We start from the raw sequence: 8,445 nt of genomic DNA on the forward strand, positions 1-8,445 counted from the left end.
GTCCACCGATTCAAAAAGCCGGAATTTCCGGCGTAATTTAGGCGACGCTTTCTCGGCTTTTCAGAAAACGCGTTCAACTTTGTCAAAAGATTTCTGACAAAGCTGAAAACACGTGGAGGCCATCATCGCAACTACACGTCTTTAGCCGACAAGCGCAAAGTTCGGCGACGCTTTCTCTGCTTTTCAGAAAACGCGTGCAGCTTTGTCAAAAGGAGCTGCATCTGCACTACCACGTCTCGTTCAGAAAGCGAAGGGGCGTCGTTCAGAAATCGAAGGGGCGCCTGCTCAGAAATCGAAGAGGCATTTGGCGACAAGGGTAAAAGAACAATACCACCACTTGATATTATCTCTATATATGTCGACTTTCGTCTTTTATGCCAAGGCAAACCTGAATAAAATGCCCAACTCTCCCTCACCTCTGAGGGCGCACTCCCAGCAAAGCCTTTCGAAATACTCAATTCTTTCGTCTTCCCCAAAGATGATACCAGATGCCTGGAGTACAGATGACCCAGGAGGAAACGGCGGATTGAAGTGTGCTGATTCATTCACCGCTTCTTCAAAAAGCAAAGGTATCTCATATCATCAAGGTCAAAAGCAAAAGTATCTCATATCATGCTCTTTCCCTGTCTTTTTCTTTGTCCTTGTTCTTACTCGCATGGCAAAGTAAAAGAAGCAATCAGCCGGCACTTGGAGTCAGTCTTCCGATCTGGAGCCAACTGCCTGGAATCTATTCCTGATTGCTTACCTAGCGTTGCTCTCGAGTAGTCATCTTCAACGGAGCAAGTAAGGCAAGTGAAAATGATACATTGAAGCATGTGGAGACAAGCAACAACTGCATATGCTGAGCTATCCTCTAACCCTCTTCAATACGAATTGGAAAGATTGAACAAAGAAACAGATAAAAGGAGGAAGCTCAGACCTAGCTCAGACCTTCGGGGGAGACCCAAAAGAATCCTGCTGCCTAGTTCAAGAAGTAGCACAAAGGAAAATCAATGATGGGCGGAAACCAGTTCAAGAGAAAGCCTGTGGAATCACCAAGATCAATGCCTCAATACAATCACCAAGGAGAAGATGGAATTTACACTCCATAACCAGATTTGCGTCCCTAAACTCTTCTCTTTGTTAATTACATTCTGCCATGTTTAGTATGTTTAGTTGTTTTTTTGTGTGTTTACTTATGTTTTGTGTGAATCTATGCTTAAAACATTGAGGACAATGTTTGATTTAAGTGTGGGGGGGGGGGGGGGGGTAACTAAGTATATTTAATGCAAATTCGTGGGATTTTATCACCCATAACTTCAAATGTTGTTCCTTGCTGTTTTAAGGTGTTTTTAAGTTGTTTTAGAGTGTTTTAGTAGGTTTTGTTTTTATAACTCCGAAAATCACATAAAAATTTGAAAAATGTGTTTTGAAAAGCTTAAAAAGAGTGTTTTGAGTCGTTTTTGTGTGTTTGTGTCTTAGGGTACCTTCCAACAAAATGACATGGATTTGGTTTGTAATTGCATGACGGTTAAAAAGAGTTATAAACATAGATGAAAGTTTAATTTACTCTTGGTATATGCTTGGTTATGGTTATAATGTATGAATTCACATGCAATCATAAAAGAAAAATTCGTTTTTGTAACATGCTTGAAGGAAGGAACTCAAACAAACGCTACGACCCTGTGAGACTCGAGCCATTACCTTCTTTGGAGAGTTATTTTCTGTGATTCTTTGTTTTTTAAAGTTGTTGCATGATCTCATTATTCCTTGCTTGGTTGCTACTTAGAATGCAATTGTATCATGATAGAACTAAATGCTAGAACTTATATCCGTTTCATTCAAAGCATGATATTGATTGCATAACATACAATAAGATGAAGTTGTTAGTCAAGCCAAAGCCAAAGAGCCTATCCCTTTTCACATGTATTGTAGGATTACCCCTTTTGAGCCTTTTCAAGCTTATTTTCTTTGTTAACCCCTTGTTCTTAAAGGATAGTGAAGCATGACTTAGAATGAACTCCTTTTGATCAATATACAGCAGAAAATAAGTGTGGGGGAAGATAATAGGGCACGGCCAAAGAATGAAATAAAGGAAAAAAAAAAAAAAATTTGTTGTTGAAAAGAAAGAAAAAAAAAAAAAAAAAAAAAAAAAGAGTTGAAAAAAATAAGTGAGAATGATCTCACAAGCATTGGTTATTGAAGGAAGGGTCCAAAAGAGTGAATTTGACCCTAGTTGTTGCATGAATCTTCCCTTGTGTTTGAAAGTTGATTTCTGCCATTAAAAGTGAGTTTAAGTTTCAATTTCATTACTTCGCTTCCTATTACTTTAAGAACCTTTGTTTTACTTTACCTTTCTTTGTTAAACCATTACCCTTAGCCCCGTTACAACCCTCAACTTCTATCTTGATGTTATGTATTCAATATGTGGAGTTTGGAATTGATATGAGCTTATGGAATCACTGGTTCTCGTTCTAAGTAGTAGCATTCCATTCATGAGATCATATTCATGTCATTGTCGTAAATCCAGAAAATGCTTTCTTTGATATAACATATGTGAGTGTTAGAATTCATATTTACATCAATCTTCTCACATATAACTAGTGTAGGGTGTGTACTCAGAAAATCTGTGTGAAAAACGAGTGCATATCTTGTATGGATTTGAGCAAATTCTCTAAGGCATGTTACTACATTCGAAATGTGTTTTAAATGCTTAATTGTGAACTAGTATGTGGTGACTATGATTAAGAATGTACTTAAGTGTAAAGATGGCTAAAATCTGTGGGAATAATGATTTTTAACTTGTCATGTGCATTGGAAATCCGTGAGACGATTGTTGGAAGGTGTAGGTTGTGTTTTGTTCGTTTTGTCTAGTTTCGTGTACTTTTGTTGTTTTGTTTTGCTCGAGGACTAGCAAAAGATAAGTGTGGGGGTATTTGATAGGAGCATATTCATGCGACTTAAATGGCTTGTTCTCGTGCATTTACTTTATGTTTCTTTAGTTATTTTAGTACTTTAAGCTATTTTCGTGTGTTTGTAGGTCCAAAGGGCTAAAGGAGCAAAAAGATGCATTTTGGAGACTTTTGGAGCACTTTTGGGCTAAGGATGGATAGCTTATGCTTGGAGCCAAAGTGTTGGACGAAATTGAAGACCTAATTGAAGACCAAAGTGTTGGAACCTTGTTCCCTTTAGTTTTAGGACATTTAAACCTTTCCTAATCCCATTCATCAACACATGCATCCACATGCATTCACCCTTTAAACCATTAAATCCACATGCTTTCCTATTCAATTAAATCAGCCACATGCATTCATCATCATAACCTAGCTGTCATTCCACTTCATTGCACATGCATCTTCAAATAAATCAGCCATTCCACATGCATATTCAACCTAGCTGTCATTGCACATGCATTCACTCTTTAATTCACATGCATTTACTCTTTAATTCACATGCAAAACATCCCATTCCATCTCCCATTTCAGATTGCATTCCATAATCATTCACTCACCTTTAATCCACATGCATCTTCCATAAATCAAATCAGCCACATTCACCACCACATTCACTCACCACAAACATTCCACATGCATTCATCAACATATCTAGTTGTCACTCACATGCATTTCCTTCATCATTTCCAACCCACATGTCCCTTTAATCATTCAAACATACACCCATTCACCACCAGAAATCATCCTTGCCATGAGTTCCCATCAGATTTCCATCATATTCACATGCATTCCATCCTTTAAAACATTGCACATGCACTCCCTTTAATTAATTAAGCCACATGCACTCCCATCCATTTCATCATTGCAGCCAACACATGCTTTCACATGCATTTTCAGATTGTCCCCTTGCACATTCAGCCACTTATTCAAAGCACATGCATTTCCACCCTTTAATCACATGCATAAATCAGCCACATGCATCTCCCATCACCATTCCAGATTTCCACCACCCTCCTAGCTATCATGTTCCCCCCATTTCACCTATAAATAACCCTTCATTGCAGCCACAAAGGGGGGGGGGGGATCCATTCACCACAGAAATAAGGCCTTTGTGCCAGAAATTCATCCATTCCATAAACACTACCATTCCATTGTACATACCACCAACACTTCCCCCTTTGTGCCGTGAGTTTCCCTTACAATCCAAACACCATCCTTCCATTTTCACCACTCCCCAAACCATTCACACCATCAAACTATCCTTAGACCTTGTGCTACAACGAAGAGGAAGAGAATAGTGCCTAAACGTTCATACAATTCAAGGTTGAGTTGTTGGAATGTTTAGGTGTTTCTTTGATTTCAATGTTTAATTTCAATACTCTTTGTTTTGTACGTATGAGGAATGGAAGAGAAGAGTGCCTAAACGTTCATACAATTCAAGTTTGAGTTGTTGGAATGTTTAGGTGTTTCTTTGATTTCAAAGTTATGAGGAAATTCGAAATATATGTTTATGCTTGCATTTTGATTTGATTACTTCTAATTGCGTTTCATAAGTTGTGATTCAATTTGTTTAACCGTTTGATTGATAACTTATTTATGTATGTTTATTGAGAGTGCACGCTTAATTTTCATGCATGAATATGACGCTAGAATATAAGTGAGTTTCACCTAATAGTTACGAACTTATATTCACAAGTAGTGGAGGTTGCTTATAAACAATCGCGTTAAATGAATTCTTGGCATAAGTTTCATGCGTATTCCATAGTAACGAATGCCTCGTCAACACTTATAATTTTCATAGAGCGTAATGATTCTTGCTTGTATCTCTATTATGCAATCATGTAGGGGACTTGTGGGGAATGTTTTGAATTGTTGTATGCGCTAACCCATCCAATTCAATAACGTTAGGAAGATTTGAAGGTTAATTAGTGCATCACGGTTAACTTGGGGTGTTGAGAATTCATGGTTTATTGAAATGCAATTGGAAATCATTTTATTATGCAAGTGTAACATGTGTGGAGAAGAACCTTCTAGCTAGCATTCATCCATTCATTTTCATCGCATTCATATTTACATTCTGTCTAGTTTATTAAACTTGTTTCGTTATTTCAATTTTCGTCAAATTAAAATCCCCCTTTACTTTATTGTCTAATTTAGTTAGAAAGTGTCTTAGTTTGTGTTTATAAGAGTTTCGAGTCATTTTGTTACACAAATTCGTCCAAATTTGTGTTTGTGCTCAAATCTGCCCAGAAAGTGGTTTTTAGGCAGATTTGAGTGTGTTTGTGTTGTTTTGAGTCTTTTGGTTTGTTTTAGTGTTTTAAAGTTTAGTTTTGCATTCTTTGAGTCTAGTATAGTGTTTTATATTGTTATTTTACGTTTGAATCAAGCCATAATCTTAAATTCGTCCAACATTGGGTTTAAGGTCAGAAACTGCCTAGTTAGTGTTTTTAGGCAGTTTTGAGTCTTTTGAACTTGTTTTGAGTCCTTTGAGTCTTTGTGAACGTTTTTAACTTTGTTTTTATGTTTTTGAGTCAAATCCAAGTGATTAACAATCCCTCCTAATCCCCGGTCCAGAACGATCCCTACTTACATACTTACTACAATTGATAAAAAGAGGGTTTAATTTGTGTGCGTATAAACCATCGCATCAATGAACATACTTGTTATATGATTTGATTACTTCTAATTGCGTTTCATAAGTTTTGAATTCAATTTACTTATCTATGTGAATTACATTGATTTGTGTGTGTTGGTTGAGAGTGCACGCTTAATTATCATGCATAAATTGGATGCTAGGATATAAGGAAATTTCACCTAATCGTTATGGAATTATATTCACAAGTAGTAAAGGTTGATGATCTCAATCGTGTTAAGTAAATTCTTGGCATAAGTTTCATGCAATCATAGTAACAAGTGCTTCGTCAATGCTTATGGTTTTCATAGAACTTAATGATTCTTGCTTGTATCTCTATTATGCAATCATGTAGGGGACTTGTGGGGAATGTTTTGGGTTGTCGTATGCAATCATCCAATTCAATAACGTTAGGAAAATCTGAAGGTTAATTTAAGCGAACCTAATTAACTTGGGGCGTTGAGAATTCATGGGTTATTGAAAAGCAATTGGAAATCGTTTTATATGCAAGTATAACATGTGTGGAGATGAACCCCTTAGCTAGCTTCCCATCCATTCAATTCCATCAAATTCGTTTTTACAATCTGTTCTAATTTAAAAAGTTTGTTTTGTTTTTAATTTCGTCCAAAACCGATCCCCCTTTACTTTGTTGAGTCATAGTAGTTAGAAATCACTTTAGTTTGTGTTTTTAAGTGTCTTAGGTCAAAGTAAAACCAATTTTCGTCCAAAGTTGTGTCTAGTGTTCAAAACTGCCCAGATTGTGTTTTTAAGGCAGTTTTGAGTGTTTTGGTGCTGTTTTGAGTCTTTTGGTTTGTTTTGGTGTTTTAAAGTTTAGTTTTGCATTCTTTGAGTCTAGTATAGTGTTTTAAACTTGTTTTTACGTATTTGAGTCAGTTTCCAAGTGATTAACAATCCCTCCTAATCCCCGGTCCAGAACGATCCCTACTTACATTCTTCACTACAATTGATAAAAAGAGGGTTTAATTTGTGTGCGTAATTCTCGCATCAAAGAATTCCAAGATGAAGAAGGATTAGCTTTCCTAATCCTAATGCACAAGGTTTTCAGCCACAAAGAGGAGTCCTAAACACTTTAGGACACCTTATCCTAATCCTATAGGGATGCCATGCACTTTACCTTATCTTGGAGGGTTTCTAGAAGCCTTAGATGCCCTATCCTATCTTTGCCGTGGGTTTTATCCAAATCCCCTTAGTTTTTAGGCTTTCTAGAAGCCCTAGCATTATCCCTACAAAGGTGCCGCACCCTTATCCCTTTTTCCCTACAAATTTGGCCCTTAAAACATGTTTCTAGGAACCTTATCTTATCTCCTACAAAAGTGGTGCCCCAAATCCTTCTAGAAAGCTGATTTCCCTTGCCTTGCAAGGCATTCTAGAAGCCTTATCACCTTATCTCCTTACCTGCCGCACCTAGGAAGCATTATCCCTTTCTATTTCTGATTTCTAAGCCTATTTCCTTGTGGATTTGGGTTATTCAAGTCCATATCTGATTACCCTAGGGTTTTAAGTGCATATATATACTCATATTAGCCCCTAGATCAGATCACCACCTCTCATACACATTCATTAATTCCAGAAATTCGTCCAACCCTCTCCACACCCTTGCCGCAGCCACCAAACACCTTTCTCCTTAGTTTTAAGCTTTGCCGCACCATCCCCTTCCCCTAAACACTACTACATCCCTCCATAACCATACATCCATACACCTAAGGCCCTAAACCTGTCCCTAGACCCTTGCCGCACCAAGGAGGAAGAGAAGGAAGCTCGGGAGTTCATGCAATTCAAGTTCGCGTCGCTGGAATTTCTAGGTGTTTCTTTTCCTTTGATGTCAATGTTTAATTTCAATTCTCTTTGTTTTGTGCGTATGAGGAACTAAACCCCCCCCTTGGCTAGGGGGCGATTCGAAACCATGAACATACTTGCTATATGAATTGATTACTTCTAATTGCGTTTCATAAGTTGTGAATTCAATTTACTTATCTATGTGAATTACATTGATTTGTGTGTGTTGGTTGAGAGTGCACGCTTAATTATCATGCATAAATTGGATGCTAGGATATTGATAGGAGCATTTTTATGCGACTTAATTGGCTTGTTCTCATGCATTTATGTTGTTTTTCCTTAGTGAGTTTAAGTGTTTAAAGTCATTTTCGTGCAATTTCAGGTTTTAGTGTCAAAGTATGCAAAAAGAAGCAATTGGAGCATTCTAGAGCATTTTTGGGCCAAGATTGGATAGTGCAAGCATGGAGGCATGAGGATGGACGAATTTGAAGGCTTGAATTCAGTTAGGGAGCTGCAAGGGGGCCTAAAAAAACCTTATTTCTAGAAGGCTTTATCTATTCACACATGGTGCCTAATTCCTAGCTTGTCACTAGCCGTCCTACCTTGTCTCCTAGCCGTCCTAGCTTGTCACTAGCCGTCCTACCTTGTCATTCTACCTTGTCTCCTAACCGTCCTAGCTTGTCACTAGCCGTCCTAGCTTGTTGATGCGAAAATAGTTAAGCACACAAATTAAACCCTCATTTCGTCAAATTGTAGTATATGTATAAGTAGGGATCGTTCTAGACCGGGGATTAGGAGGGATTGTTAACCACTTGGATTTGACTCAAAAACGTAAAATAACAATATGAAACACTATACTAGACTCAAAGAATGCAAAACTAAACATTAAAACACTAAGACAAACCAAAAGACTCAAAACAACACAAACACACTCAAATCTGCCTAAAAACCACTTTCTGGGCAGATTTGAGCACAAACACAAATTTGGACGAAATTAAGTAATAACTTGACTCAAGAACGTAAAAACACAATATAAAACACTAAACTAACTCAAAGAATGTAAAACTAAACACTTAAAACATT

Source organism: Pyrus communis, chromosome 7, assembly GCF_041283825.1.
Source record: "Pyrus communis isolate YQ-2024b chromosome 7, ASM4128382v1, whole genome shotgun sequence".
In the NCBI taxonomy this organism is placed as follows: Eukaryota; Viridiplantae; Streptophyta; class Magnoliopsida; order Rosales; family Rosaceae; genus Pyrus; species Pyrus communis.